Consider the following 13,157-nt stretch of genomic DNA (forward strand, 5'->3'; position numbering starts at 1 on the left):
GCGAAAGGCTTCTTGAGGGGAAAGCTGTAACTCTGTGAGATGATTTCACAGAACACAAAGAAGTTTCTCAGAAAGCTTCTTTCTCTTTGTTATCAGAGGATATTTCCTTGGCCCTATAGTCTTCAAAGGGATCCGAAATATCTGTTCTCAGATTCCACAGAAATAAGGCTAGCAACGAGATCTACGAAACACAGATGTAACTCTGTGAGAAGAATTCACAGAACACTAAGCAGTTTCTCAGAAAGCTTCTTTCCAGATTTCATCTGATGATATTTCCTTTTTCACCATAGCCCACTATGGGCTTCCAAATATCACTTTGCCAATTCCACAAGAACTGTCTAAGCGAAAGGCTTCTTGAGGGGAAAGCTGTAACTCTGTGAGATGATTTCACAGAACACAAAGAAGTTTCTCAGAAAGCCTCTTTCTCTTTGTTATCGGAGAATATTTCCTTTGGCCCTATAGTCTTCAAAGGGATCAGAAATATCTGTTCTCAGATTCCACAGAAATAAGGCTAGCAAAGAGATCCACGAAATGCTGATGTAACTCTGTGAGTGGAAGTCACACACCACAGAATAGTTTCTCAAAAAGCTTCTTTCCAGATTTCATCTGTGGATATTTCCTTTTTCACCCTAGCCCTCTATGGGCTTCCAAATATCACTTTGCCAATTCCACAAGAACTGTCTTAGCGAAAGGCTTCTTGAGGAGAAAGCTGTAACTCTGTGAGATGATTTCACAGAACAGAAAGAAGTTTCTCAGAAAGCTTCTTTCTCTTTGTTATCGGAGGATATTTCCTTTGCCCCTATAGTCTTCAAAGGGATCCGAAATATCTGTTCTCAGATTCCACAGAAATCAGGCTAGCAAAGAGATCTACGAAACACAGATGTAACTCTGTGAGATGAATTCACAAAACACTAAGCAGTTTCTCAGAAATCTTCTTTCCAGATTTCATCTGAGGATATTTCCTTTTTCACCATAGCCCTCTATGGGCTTCCAAATATCACTTTGCCAATTCCACAAGAACTGTCTAAGCGAAAGGCTTCTTGAAGGCAAAGCAGTAACTCTGTGAGATGATTTCACAGAACAGAAAGAAGTTTCTCAGAAAGCCTCTTTCTCTTTGTTATCGGAGGATATTTCCTTTGGCCATATAGTCTTCAAAGGGATCCGAAATATCTGTTCTCAGATTCCACAGAAAGATGGCTAGCAAAGAGATCCACGAAACACAAATGTAACTCTGTGAGATGATTTCACAGAACACTAAGCAGTTTCTCAGAAAGCTTCTTTCCAGATTTCATCTGAGGATATTTGCTTTTTCACCGTAGCCCTCTATGGGCTTCCAAATATCACTTTGCCAATTCCACAAGAACTGTCTTAGCGAAAGGCTTCTTGAGGGGAAAGCTGTAACTGTGTGTGATGATTTCACAGAACACAAAGAAGTTTCTCAGAAAGCTTCTTTCTCTTTGTTATGGGAGGATATTTCCTTTGGCCCTATAGTCTCCAAAGGGATCCGAAATATCTGTTCTCAGATTCCACAGAAATAAGGCTAGCAAAGAGATCTACGAAACACAGATGTAAAATTGTGAGATGAATTCACAGAACACTAAGCAGTTTCTCAGAAAGCTTCTTTCCAGATTTCATCTGAGGATATTTCCTTTTTCACCATAGCCCTCTATGGGCTTCCAAATATCACTTTGCAATTCCACAAGAACTGTCTAAGCGAAAGGCTTCTTGAGGGGAAAACTGTAATTCTGTGAGATGATTTCACAGAACACAAAGAAGTTTCTCAGAATGCTTCTTTCTCTTTGTTATCGGAGGATATTTCCTTTGGCCTTATAGTCTTCAAAGGGATCCGAAATATCTGTTCTCAGATTCCACAGAAATAAGGCTAGCAAAGAGATCCACGAAATACTGATGTAACTCTGTGAATGGACGTCACACATGACAGAGCAGTTTCTCAGAAAGCTTCTTTCCAGATTTCATCTGAGGATATTTCCTTTTTCACCATAGCCCTCTATGGGCTTCCAAATATCACTTTTCCAATTCCACAAGAACTGTCTTAGCGAAAGGCTTCTTGAGGGGAAAGCTGTAACTCTGTGAGTTGATTTCACAGAACACAAAGAACTTTCTCAGAAAGCTTCTTTCTCTTTGTTATCGGAGGATATTTCCTTTGGCCCTATAGTCTTCAAAGGGATCCGAAATATCTGTTCTCAGATTCCACAGAAATAAGGCTAGCAAAGAGATCCACGAAATACAGACGTAACTCTGAAAGTGGAAGTCACACATCACAGAGCATTTTCTCAGAAAGCTTCTTTCCAGATTTCATCTGAGGATATTTCCTTTTTCAACATAGCCCTCTATGGGCTTCCAAATATCACTTTTCCAATTCCACAGAAACTGTCTAAGCGAAAGGCTTCTTGAGGGGAAAGCTGTAACTCTGTGAGATGATTTCACAGAACACAAAGAAGTTTCTCAGAAAGCTTCTCTCTCTTTGTTATGGGAGGATATTTCCTTTGGCCCTATAGTCTCCAAAGGGATCCGAAATATCTGTTCTCAGATTCCACAGAAATAAGGCTAGCAAAGAGATCTACGAAACACAGATGTAAATCTGTGAGATGAATTCACAGAACACTAAGCAGTTTCTCAGAAAGCTTCTTTCCAGATTTCATCTGAGGATATTTCCTTTTTCACCATAGCCCTCTATGGGCTTCCAAATATCACTTTGCAATTCCACAAGAACTGTCTTAGCGAAAGGCTTCTTGAGGGGAAAACTGTAATTCTGTGAGATGATTTCACAGAACACAAAGAAGTTTCTCAGAAAGCTTCTTTCTCTTAGTTATCGGAGGATATTTCCTTTGGCCTTATAGTCTTCAAAGGGATCCGAAATATCTGTTCTCAGATTCCACAGAAATAAGGCTAGCAAAGAGATCCACGAAATACTGATGTAACTCTGTGAGTGGACGTCACACATCACAGAGCAGTTTCTCAGAAAGCTTCTTTCCAGATTTCATCTGAGGATATTTCCTTTTTCACCATAGCCCTCTAAGGGCTTTCAAATATCACTTTGCCAATTCCACAAGAACTGTCTTAGCGAAAGGCTTCTTGAGGGGAAAGCTGTAACTCTGTGAGATGATTTCACAGAACACAAAGAAGTTTCTCAGAAAGCTTCTTTCTCTTTGTTATCGGAGGATATTTCCTTTGGCCCTATAGTCTTCAAAGTGATCCGAAATATCTGTTCTCAGATTCCACAGAAATAAGGCTAGCAAAGAGATCTACGAAACACAGATGTAACTCTGTGAGATGAATTCACAGAACACTAAGCAGTTTCTCTCAAAGCTTCTTTCCAGATTTCATCTGAGGATATTTCCTTTTTCACCATAGCCCTCTATGGGCTTCCAAATATCACTTTGCCAATTCCACAAGAACTGTCTTAGCGAAAGGCTTCTTCAGGGGAAAGCTGTAACTCTGTGAGATGATTTCACAGAACACAAAGAAGTTTCTCAGAAAGCTTCTTTCTCTTTGTTATCGGAGTATATTTCCTTTAGCCTTATAGTCTTCAGAGGGATCCGAAATATCTGTTCTCAGATTCCACAGAAATAAGGCTAGCAAAGAGATCCACGAAATACTGATGTAACTCTTTGAGTGGACGTCACACATCACAGAGCAGTTTCTCAGAAAGCTTCTTTCCAGATTTCATCTGAGGATATTTCCTTTTTCACCATAGCCCTCTATGGGCTTCCAAATATCACTTTGCCAATTCCACAAGAACTGTCTTAGCCAAAGGCTTCTTGAGGGGAAAGCTGTAACTCTGTGAGATGATTTCACAGAACACAAAGAAGTTTCTCAGAAAGCTTCTTTCTCTTTGTTATCGGAGGATATTTCCTTTGGCCCTATAGTCTTCAAAGTGATCCGAAATATCTGCTCTCAGATTCCACAGAAATAAGGCTAGCAAAGAGATCTACGAAACACAGATGTAACTCTGTGAGATGAATTCACAGAACACTAAGCAGTTTCTCTCAAAGCTTCTTTCCAGATTTCATCTGAGGATATTTCCATTTTCACCATAGCCCTCTATGGGCTTCCAAATATCACTTTGCCAATTCCACAAGAACTGTCTTAGCGAAAGGCTTCTTCAGGGGAAAGCTGTAACTCTGTGAGATGATTTCACAGAACACAAAGAAGTTTCTCAGAAAGCTTCTTTCTCTTTGTTATCGGAGGATATTTCCTTTGGCCCTATAGTCTCCAAAGGGATCCGAAATATCTGTTCTCAGATTCCACAGAAATAAGGCTAGCAAAGAGATCTAGGAAACACAGATGTAACTCTGTGAGATGAATTCACAGAACACTAAGCAGTTTCTCAGAAAGCTTCTTTCCAGATTTCATCTGAGGATATTTCCTTTCTTACCATAGCCCTCTAAGGGCTTCCAAATATCACTTTGCCAATTCCACAAGAACTGTCTTAGCGAAAGGCTTCTTGAGGGGAAAGCTGTAACTCTGTGAGATGATTTCACAGAACACAAAGAAGTTTCTCAGAAAGCTTCTTTCTCTTTGTTATCGGAGGATATTTCCTTTGGCCCTATACTCTTCAACGGGATCCGAATTATCTGTTCTCAGATTCCACAGAAATAAGGCTAGCAAAGAGATCCACGAAATACTGATGTAACTCTGTGAGAGGAATTCACACATCACAGAGCAGTTTCTCAGAAAGCTTCTTTCCAGATTTCATCTGAGGATATATCCTTTTTCACCATAGCCCTCTATGGGCTTCCAAATATCACTTTGCCAATTCCACATAAACTGTCTAAGCGAAAGGCTTCTTGAGGGGAAAGCTGTAACTCTGTGAGATGATTTCACAGAACACAAAGAAGTTTCTCAGAAAGCTTCTTTCTCTTTGTTATCGGAGGATATTTCCTTTGGCCCTATAGTCTTCAAAGGGATCCGAAATATCTGTTCTCAGATTCCAAAGAAATAAGGCTAGCAAAGAGATCTACGAAACACAGATGAAACTCTGTGAGTTGAATTCACAGAACACTAAGCAGTTTCTCAGAAAGCTTCTTTCCAGATTTCATCTGAAGATATTTCCTTTTTCACCATAGCCCTCTATGGGCTTCCAAGTATCACTTTGCCAATTCCACAGGAACTGTCTAAGCAAAAGGATTCTTGAGGGGAAAGCTGTAACTCTGTGAGATGATTTCACAGAACACAAAGAAGTTTCTCAGAAAGCTTCTTTCTCTTTGTTATCGGAGGATATTTCCTTTGGCCCTATAGTCTTCAAAGGGATCCGAAATATCTGTTCTCAGATTCCAAAGAAATAAGGCTAGCAAAGAGATCTACGAAACACAGATGTAACTCTGTGAGTTGAATTCACAGAACACTAAGCAGTTTCTCAGAAAGCTTCTTTCCAGATTTCATCTGAAGATATTTCCTTTTTCACCATAGCCCTCTATGGGCTTCCAAGTATCACTTTGCCAATTCCACAAGAACTGTCTTAGCGAAAGGCTTCTTGAGGGGAAAGCTGTAACTCTGTGAGATGATTTCACAGAACACAAAGAAGTTTCTCAGAAAGCTTCTTTCTGTTTGTTATCGGAGGATATTTCCTTTGGCCCAATACTCTTCAAAGGGATCCGAAATATCTGTTCTCAGATTCCACAGAAATAACGCTAGCAAAGAGATCTACGAAACACAGATATAACTCGGTGAGATGAATTCACAGAACACTAAGCAGTTTCTCAGAAAGCTTCTTTCCAGATTTCATCTGAGGATATTTCCTTTTTCACCATAGCCCTCTATGGGCTTCCAAATATCACTTTGCCAATTCCACAAGAACTGTCTTAGCGAAAGGCTTCTTGAGGGGAAAGCTGTAACTCTGTGAGATGATTTCACAGAACACAAAGAAGTTTCTCAGAAAGCTTCTTTCTCTTTGTTATCAGAGGATATTTCCTTGGCCCTATAGTCTTCAAAGGGATCCGAAATATCTGTTCTCAGATTCCACAGAAATAAGGCTAGCAACGAGATCTACGAAACACAGATGTAACTCTGTGAGAAGAATTCACAGAACACTAAGCAGTTTCTCAGAAAGCTTCTTTCCAGATTTCATCTGATGATATTTCCTTTTTCACCATAGCCCACTATGGGCTTCCAAATATCACTTTGCCAATTCCACAAGAACTGTCTAAGCGAAAGGCTTCTTGAGGGGAAAGCTGTAACTCTGTGAGATGATTTCACAGAACACAAAGAAGTTTCTCAGAAAGCCTCTTTCTCTTTGTTATCGGAGAATATTTCCTTTGGCCCTATAGTCTTCAAAGGGATCAGAAATATCTGTTCTCAGATTCCACAGAAATAAGGCTAGCAAAGAGATCCACGAAATGCTGATGTAACTCTGTGAGTGGAAGTCACACACCACAGAATAGTTTCTCAAAAAGCTTCTTTCCAGATTTCATCTGTGGATATTTCCTTTTTCACCCTAGCCCTCTATGGGCTTCCAAATATCACTTTGCCAATTCCACAAGAACTGTCTTAGCGAAAGGCTTCTTGAGGAGAAAGCTGTAACTCTGTGAGATGATTTCACAGAACAGAAAGAAGTTTCTCAGAAAGCTTCTTTCTCTTTGTTATCGGAGGATATTTCCTTTGCCCCTATAGTCTTCAAAGGGATCCGAAATATCTGTTCTCAGATTCCACAGAAATCAGGCTAGCAAAGAGATCTACGAAACACAGATGTAACTCTGTGAGATGAATTCACAAAACACTAAGCAGTTTCTCAGAAATCTTCTTTCCAGATTTCATCTGAGGATATTTCCTTTTTCACCATAGCCCTCTATGGGCTTCCAAATATCACTTTGCCAATTCCACAAGAACTGTCTAAGCGAAAGGCTTCTTGAAGGCAAAGCAGTAACTCTGTGAGATGATTTCACAGAACAGAAAGAAGTTTCTCAGAAAGCCTCTTTCTCTTTGTTATCGGAGGATATTTCCTTTGGCCATATAGTCTTCAAAGGGATCCGAAATATCTGTTCTCAGATTCCACAGAAAGATGGCTAGCAAAGAGATCCACGAAACACAAATGTAACTCTGTGAGATGATTTCACAGAACACTAAGCAGTTTCTCAGAAAGCTTCTTTCCAGATTTCATCTGAGGATATTTGCTTTTTCACCGTAGCCCTCTATGGGCTTCCAAATATCACTTTGCCAATTCCACAAGAACTGTCTTAGCGAAAGGCTTCTTGAGGGGAAAGCTGTAACTGTGTGTGATGATTTCACAGAACACAAAGAAGTTTCTCAGAAAGCTTCTTTCTCTTTGTTATGGGAGGATATTTCCTTTGGCCCTATAGTCTCCAAAGGGATCCGAAATATCTGTTCTCAGATTCCACAGAAATAAGGCTAGCAAAGAGATCTACGAAACACAGATGTAAAATTGTGAGATGAATTCACAGAACACTAAGCAGTTTCTCAGAAAGCTTCTTTCCAGATTTCATCTGAGGATATTTCCTTTTTCACCATAGCCCTCTATGGGCTTCCAAATATCACTTTGCAATTCCACAAGAACTGTCTAAGCGAAAGGCTTCTTGAGGGGAAAACTGTAATTCTGTGAGATGATTTCACAGAACACAAAGAAGTTTCTCAGAATGCTTCTTTCTCTTTGTTATCGGAGGATATTTCCTTTGGCCTTATAGTCTTCAAAGGGATCCGAAATATCTGTTCTCAGATTCCACAGAAATAAGGCTAGCAAAGAGATCCACGAAATACTGATGTAACTCTGTGAATGGACGTCACACATGACAGAGCAGTTTCTCAGAAAGCTTCTTTCCAGATTTCATCTGAGGATATTTCCTTTTTCACCATAGCCCTCTATGGGCTTCCAAATATCACTTTTCCAATTCCACAAGAACTGTCTTAGCGAAAGGCTTCTTGAGGGGAAAGCTGTAACTCTGTGAGTTGATTTCACAGAACACAAAGAACTTTCTCAGAAAGCTTCTTTCTCTTTGTTATCGGAGGATATTTCCTTTGGCCCTATAGTCTTCAAAGGGATCCGAAATATCTGTTCTCAGATTCCACAGAAATAAGGCTAGCAAAGAGATCCACGAAATACAGACGTAACTCTGAAAGTGGAAGTCACACATCACAGAGCATTTTCTCAGAAAGCTTCTTTCCAGATTTCATCTGAGGATATTTCCTTTTTCAACATAGCCCTCTATGGGCTTCCAAATATCACTTTTCCAATTCCACAGAAACTGTCTAAGCGAAAGGCTTCTTGAGGGGAAAGCTGTAACTCTGTGAGATGATTTCACAGAACACAAAGAAGTTTCTCAGAAAGCTTCTCTCTCTTTGTTATGGGAGGATATTTCCTTTGGCCCTATAGTCTCCAAAGGGATCCGAAATATCTGTTCTCAGATTCCACAGAAATAAGGCTAGCAAAGAGATCTACGAAACACAGATGTAAATCTGTGAGATGAATTCACAGAACACTAAGCAGTTTCTCAGAAAGCTTCTTTCCAGATTTCATCTGAGGATATTTCCTTTTTCACCATAGCCCTCTATGGGCTTCCAAATATCACTTTGCAATTCCACAAGAACTGTCTTAGCGAAAGGCTTCTTGAGGGGAAAACTGTAATTCTGTGAGATGATTTCACAGAACACAAAGAAGTTTCTCAGAAAGCTTCTTTCTCTTAGTTATCGGAGGATATTTCCTTTGGCCTTATAGTCTTCAAAGGGATCCGAAATATCTGTTCTCAGATTCCACAGAAATAAGGCTAGCAAAGAGATCCACGAAATACTGATGTAACTCTGTGAGTGGACGTCACACATCACAGAGCAGTTTCTCAGAAAGCTTCTTTCCAGATTTCATCTGAGGATATTTCCTTTTTCACCATAGCCCTCTAAGGGCTTTCAAATATCACTTTGCCAATTCCACAAGAACTGTCTTAGCGAAAGGCTTCTTGAGGGGAAAGCTGTAACTCTGTGAGATGATTTCACAGAACACAAAGAAGTTTCTCAGAAAGCTTCTTTCTCTTTGTTATCGGAGGATATTTCCTTTGGCCCTATAGTCTTCAAAGTGATCCGAAATATCTGTTCTCAGATTCCACAGAAATAAGGCTAGCAAAGAGATCTACGAAACACAGATGTAACTCTGTGAGATGAATTCACAGAACACTAAGCAGTTTCTCTCAAAGCTTCTTTCCAGATTTCATCTGAGGATATTTCCTTTTTCACCATAGCCCTCTATGGGCTTCCAAATATCACTTTGCCAATTCCACAAGAACTGTCTTAGCGAAAGGCTTCTTCAGGGGAAAGCTGTAACTCTGTGAGATGATTTCACAGAACACAAAGAAGTTTCTCAGAAAGCTTCTTTCTCTTTGTTATCGGAGTATATTTCCTTTAGCCTTATAGTCTTCAGAGGGATCCGAAATATCTGTTCTCAGATTCCACAGAAATAAGGCTAGCAAAGAGATCCACGAAATACTGATGTAACTCTTTGAGTGGACGTCACACATCACAGAGCAGTTTCTCAGAAAGCTTCTTTCCAGATTTCATCTGAGGATATTTCCTTTTTCACCATAGCCCTCTATGGGCTTCCAAATATCACTTTGCCAATTCCACAAGAACTGTCTTAGCCAAAGGCTTCTTGAGGGGAAAGCTGTAACTCTGTGAGATGATTTCACAGAACACAAAGAAGTTTCTCAGAAAGCTTCTTTCTCTTTGTTATCGGAGGATATTTCCTTTGGCCCTATAGTCTTCAAAGTGATCCGAAATATCTGCTCTCAGATTCCACAGAAATAAGGCTAGCAAAGAGATCTACGAAACACAGATGTAACTCTGTGAGATGAATTCACAGAACACTAAGCAGTTTCTCTCAAAGCTTCTTTCCAGATTTCATCTGAGGATATTTCCATTTTCACCATAGCCCTCTATGGGCTTCCAAATATCACTTTGCCAATTCCACAAGAACTGTCTTAGCGAAAGGCTTCTTCAGGGGAAAGCTGTAACTCTGTGAGATGATTTCACAGAACACAAAGAAGTTTCTCAGAAAGCTTCTTTCTCTTTGTTATCGGAGGATATTTCCTTTGGCCCTATAGTCTCCAAAGGGATCCGAAATATCTGTTCTCAGATTCCACAGAAATAAGGCTAGCAAAGAGATCTAGGAAACACAGATGTAACTCTGTGAGATGAATTCACAGAACACTAAGCAGTTTCTCAGAAAGCTTCTTTCCAGATTTCATCTGAGGATATTTCCTTTCTTACCATAGCCCTCTAAGGGCTTCCAAATATCACTTTGCCAATTCCACAAGAACTGTCTTAGCGAAAGGCTTCTTGAGGGGAAAGCTGTAACTCTGTGAGATGATTTCACAGAACACAAAGAAGTTTCTCAGAAAGCTTCTTTCTCTTTGTTATCGGAGGATATTTCCTTTGGCCCTATACTCTTCAACGGGATCCGAATTATCTGTTCTCAGATTCCACAGAAATAAGGCTAGCAAAGAGATCCACGAAATACTGATGTAACTCTGTGAGAGGAATTCACACATCACAGAGCAGTTTCTCAGAAAGCTTCTTTCCAGATTTCATCTGAGGATATATCCTTTTTCACCATAGCCCTCTATGGGCTTCCAAATATCACTTTGCCAATTCCACATAAACTGTCTAAGCGAAAGGCTTCTTGAGGGGAAAGCTGTAACTCTGTGAGATGATTTCACAGAACACAAAGAAGTTTCTCAGAAAGCTTCTTTCTCTTTGTTATCGGAGGATATTTCCTTTGGCCCTATAGTCTTCAAAGGGATCCGAAATATCTGTTCTCAGATTCCAAAGAAATAAGGCTAGCAAAGAGATCTACGAAACACAGATGAAACTCTGTGAGTTGAATTCACAGAACACTAAGCAGTTTCTCAGAAAGCTTCTTTCCAGATTTCATCTGAAGATATTTCCTTTTTCACCATAGCCCTCTATGGGCTTCCAAGTATCACTTTGCCAATTACTCAAGAACTGTCTTAGCGAAAGGCTTCTTGAGGGGAAAGCTGTAACTCTGTGAGATGATTTCACAGAACACAAAGAAGTTTCTCAGAAAGCTTCTTTCTCTTTGTTATCGGAGGATATTTCCTTTGGCCCTATAGTCTTCAAAGGGATCCGAAATATCTGTTCTCAGATTCCACAGAAATAAGGCTAGCAAAGAGATCTACGAAACACAGATGTAACTCTGTGAGAAGAATTCACAGAACACTAAGCAGTTTCTCAGAAAGCTTCTTTCCAGATTTCATCTGATGATATTTCCTTTTTCACCATAGCCCTCTATGGGCTTCCAAATATCACTTTGCCAATTCCACAAGAACTGTCTAAGCGAAAGGCTTCTTGAGGGGAAAGCTGTAACTCCGTGAGATGATTTCACAGAACACAAAGAAGTTTCACAGAAAGCCTCTTTCTCTTTGTTATCGGAGGATATTTCCTTTGGCCCTATAGTCTTCAAAGGGATCCGAAATATCTGTTCTCAGATTCCACAGAAATAAGGCTAGCAAAGAGATCCACGAAATGCTGATGTAACTCTGTGAGTGGAAGTCACACATCACAGAACAGTTTCTCAAAAAGCTTCTTTCCAGATTTCATCTGTGGATATTTCCTTTTTCACCATAGCCCTCTATGGGCTTCCAAATATCACTTTGCCAATTCCACAAGAACTGTCTTAGCGAAAGGCTTCTTGAGGAGAAAGCTGTAACTCTGTGAGATGATTTCACAGAACACAAAGAAGTTTCTCAGAAAGCTTCTTTCTCTTTGTTATCGGAGCATATTTCCTTTGCCCCTATTGTCTTCAAAGGGATCCGAAATATCTGTTCTCAGATTCCACAGAAATCAGGCTAGCAAAGAGATCTACGAAACACAGATGTAACTCTGTGAGATGAATTCACAAAACACTAAGCAGTTTCTCAGAAATCCTATTTCCAGATTTCATCTGAGGATATTTCCTTTTTCACCATAGCCCTCTATGGGCTTCCAAATATCACTTTGCCAATTCCACAAGAACTGTCTAAGCGAAAGGCTTCTTGAAGAGAAAGCAGTAACTCTGTGAGAAGATTTCACAGAACACAAAGAAGTTTCTCAGAAAGCCTCTTTCTCTTTGTTATCGGAGGATATTTCCTTTGGCCATATAGTCTTCAAAGGGATCCGAAATATCTGTTATCACATTCCACAGAAAGAAGGCTAGCAAAGAGATCCACGAAACACAAATGTAACTCTGTGAGATGATTTCACAGAACACTAAGCAGTTTCTCAGAAAGCTTCTTTCCAGATTTCATCTGAGGATATTTGCTTTTTCACCGTAGCCCTCTATGGGCTTCCAAATATCACTTTGCCAATTCCACAAGAACTGTCTTAGCGAAAGGCTTCTTGAGGGGAAAGCTGTAACTGTGTGTGATGATTTCACAGAACACAAAGAAGTTTCTCAGAAAGCTTCTTTCTCTTTGTTATGGGAGGATATTTCCTTTGGCCCTATAGTCTCCAAAGGGATCCGAAATATCTGTTCTCAGATTCCACAGAAATAAGGCTAGCAAAGAGATCTACGAAACACAGACGTAAATCTGTGAGATGAATTCACAGAACACTAAGCAGTTTCTCAGAAAGCTTCTTTCCAGATTTCATCTGAGGATATTTCCTTTTTCACCATAGCCCTCTATGGGCTTCCAAATATCACTTTGCAATTCCACAAGAACTGTCTAAGCGAAAGGCTTCTTGAGGGGAAAACTGTAATTCTGTGAGATGATTTCACAGAACACAAAGAAGTTTCTCAGAAAGCTTCTTTCTCTTTGTTATCGGAGGATATTTCCTTTGGCCTTATAGTCTTCAAAGGGATCCGAAATATCTGTTCTCAGATTCCACAGAAATAAGGCTAGCAAAGAGATCCACGAAATACTGATGTAACTCTGTGAGTGGACGTCACACATGACAGAGCAGTTTCTCAGAAAGCTTCTTTACAGATTTCATCTGAGGATATTTCCTTTTTCACCATAGCCCTCTATGGGCTTCCAAATATCACTTTCCCAATTCCACAGAAACTGTCTAAGGGAAAGGCTTCTTGAGGGGAAAGCTGTAACTCTGTGAGATGATTTCACAGAACACAAAGAAGTTTCTCAGAAAGCTTCTCTCTCTTTGTTATGGGAGGATATTTCCTTTGGCCCTATAGTCTCCAAAGG

The sequence above is a fragment of the Macaca nemestrina genome, chromosome 10 (assembly GCF_043159975.1).
Source record: "Macaca nemestrina isolate mMacNem1 chromosome 10, mMacNem.hap1, whole genome shotgun sequence".
NCBI lineage: Eukaryota > Metazoa > Chordata > Mammalia > Primates > Cercopithecidae > Macaca > Macaca nemestrina.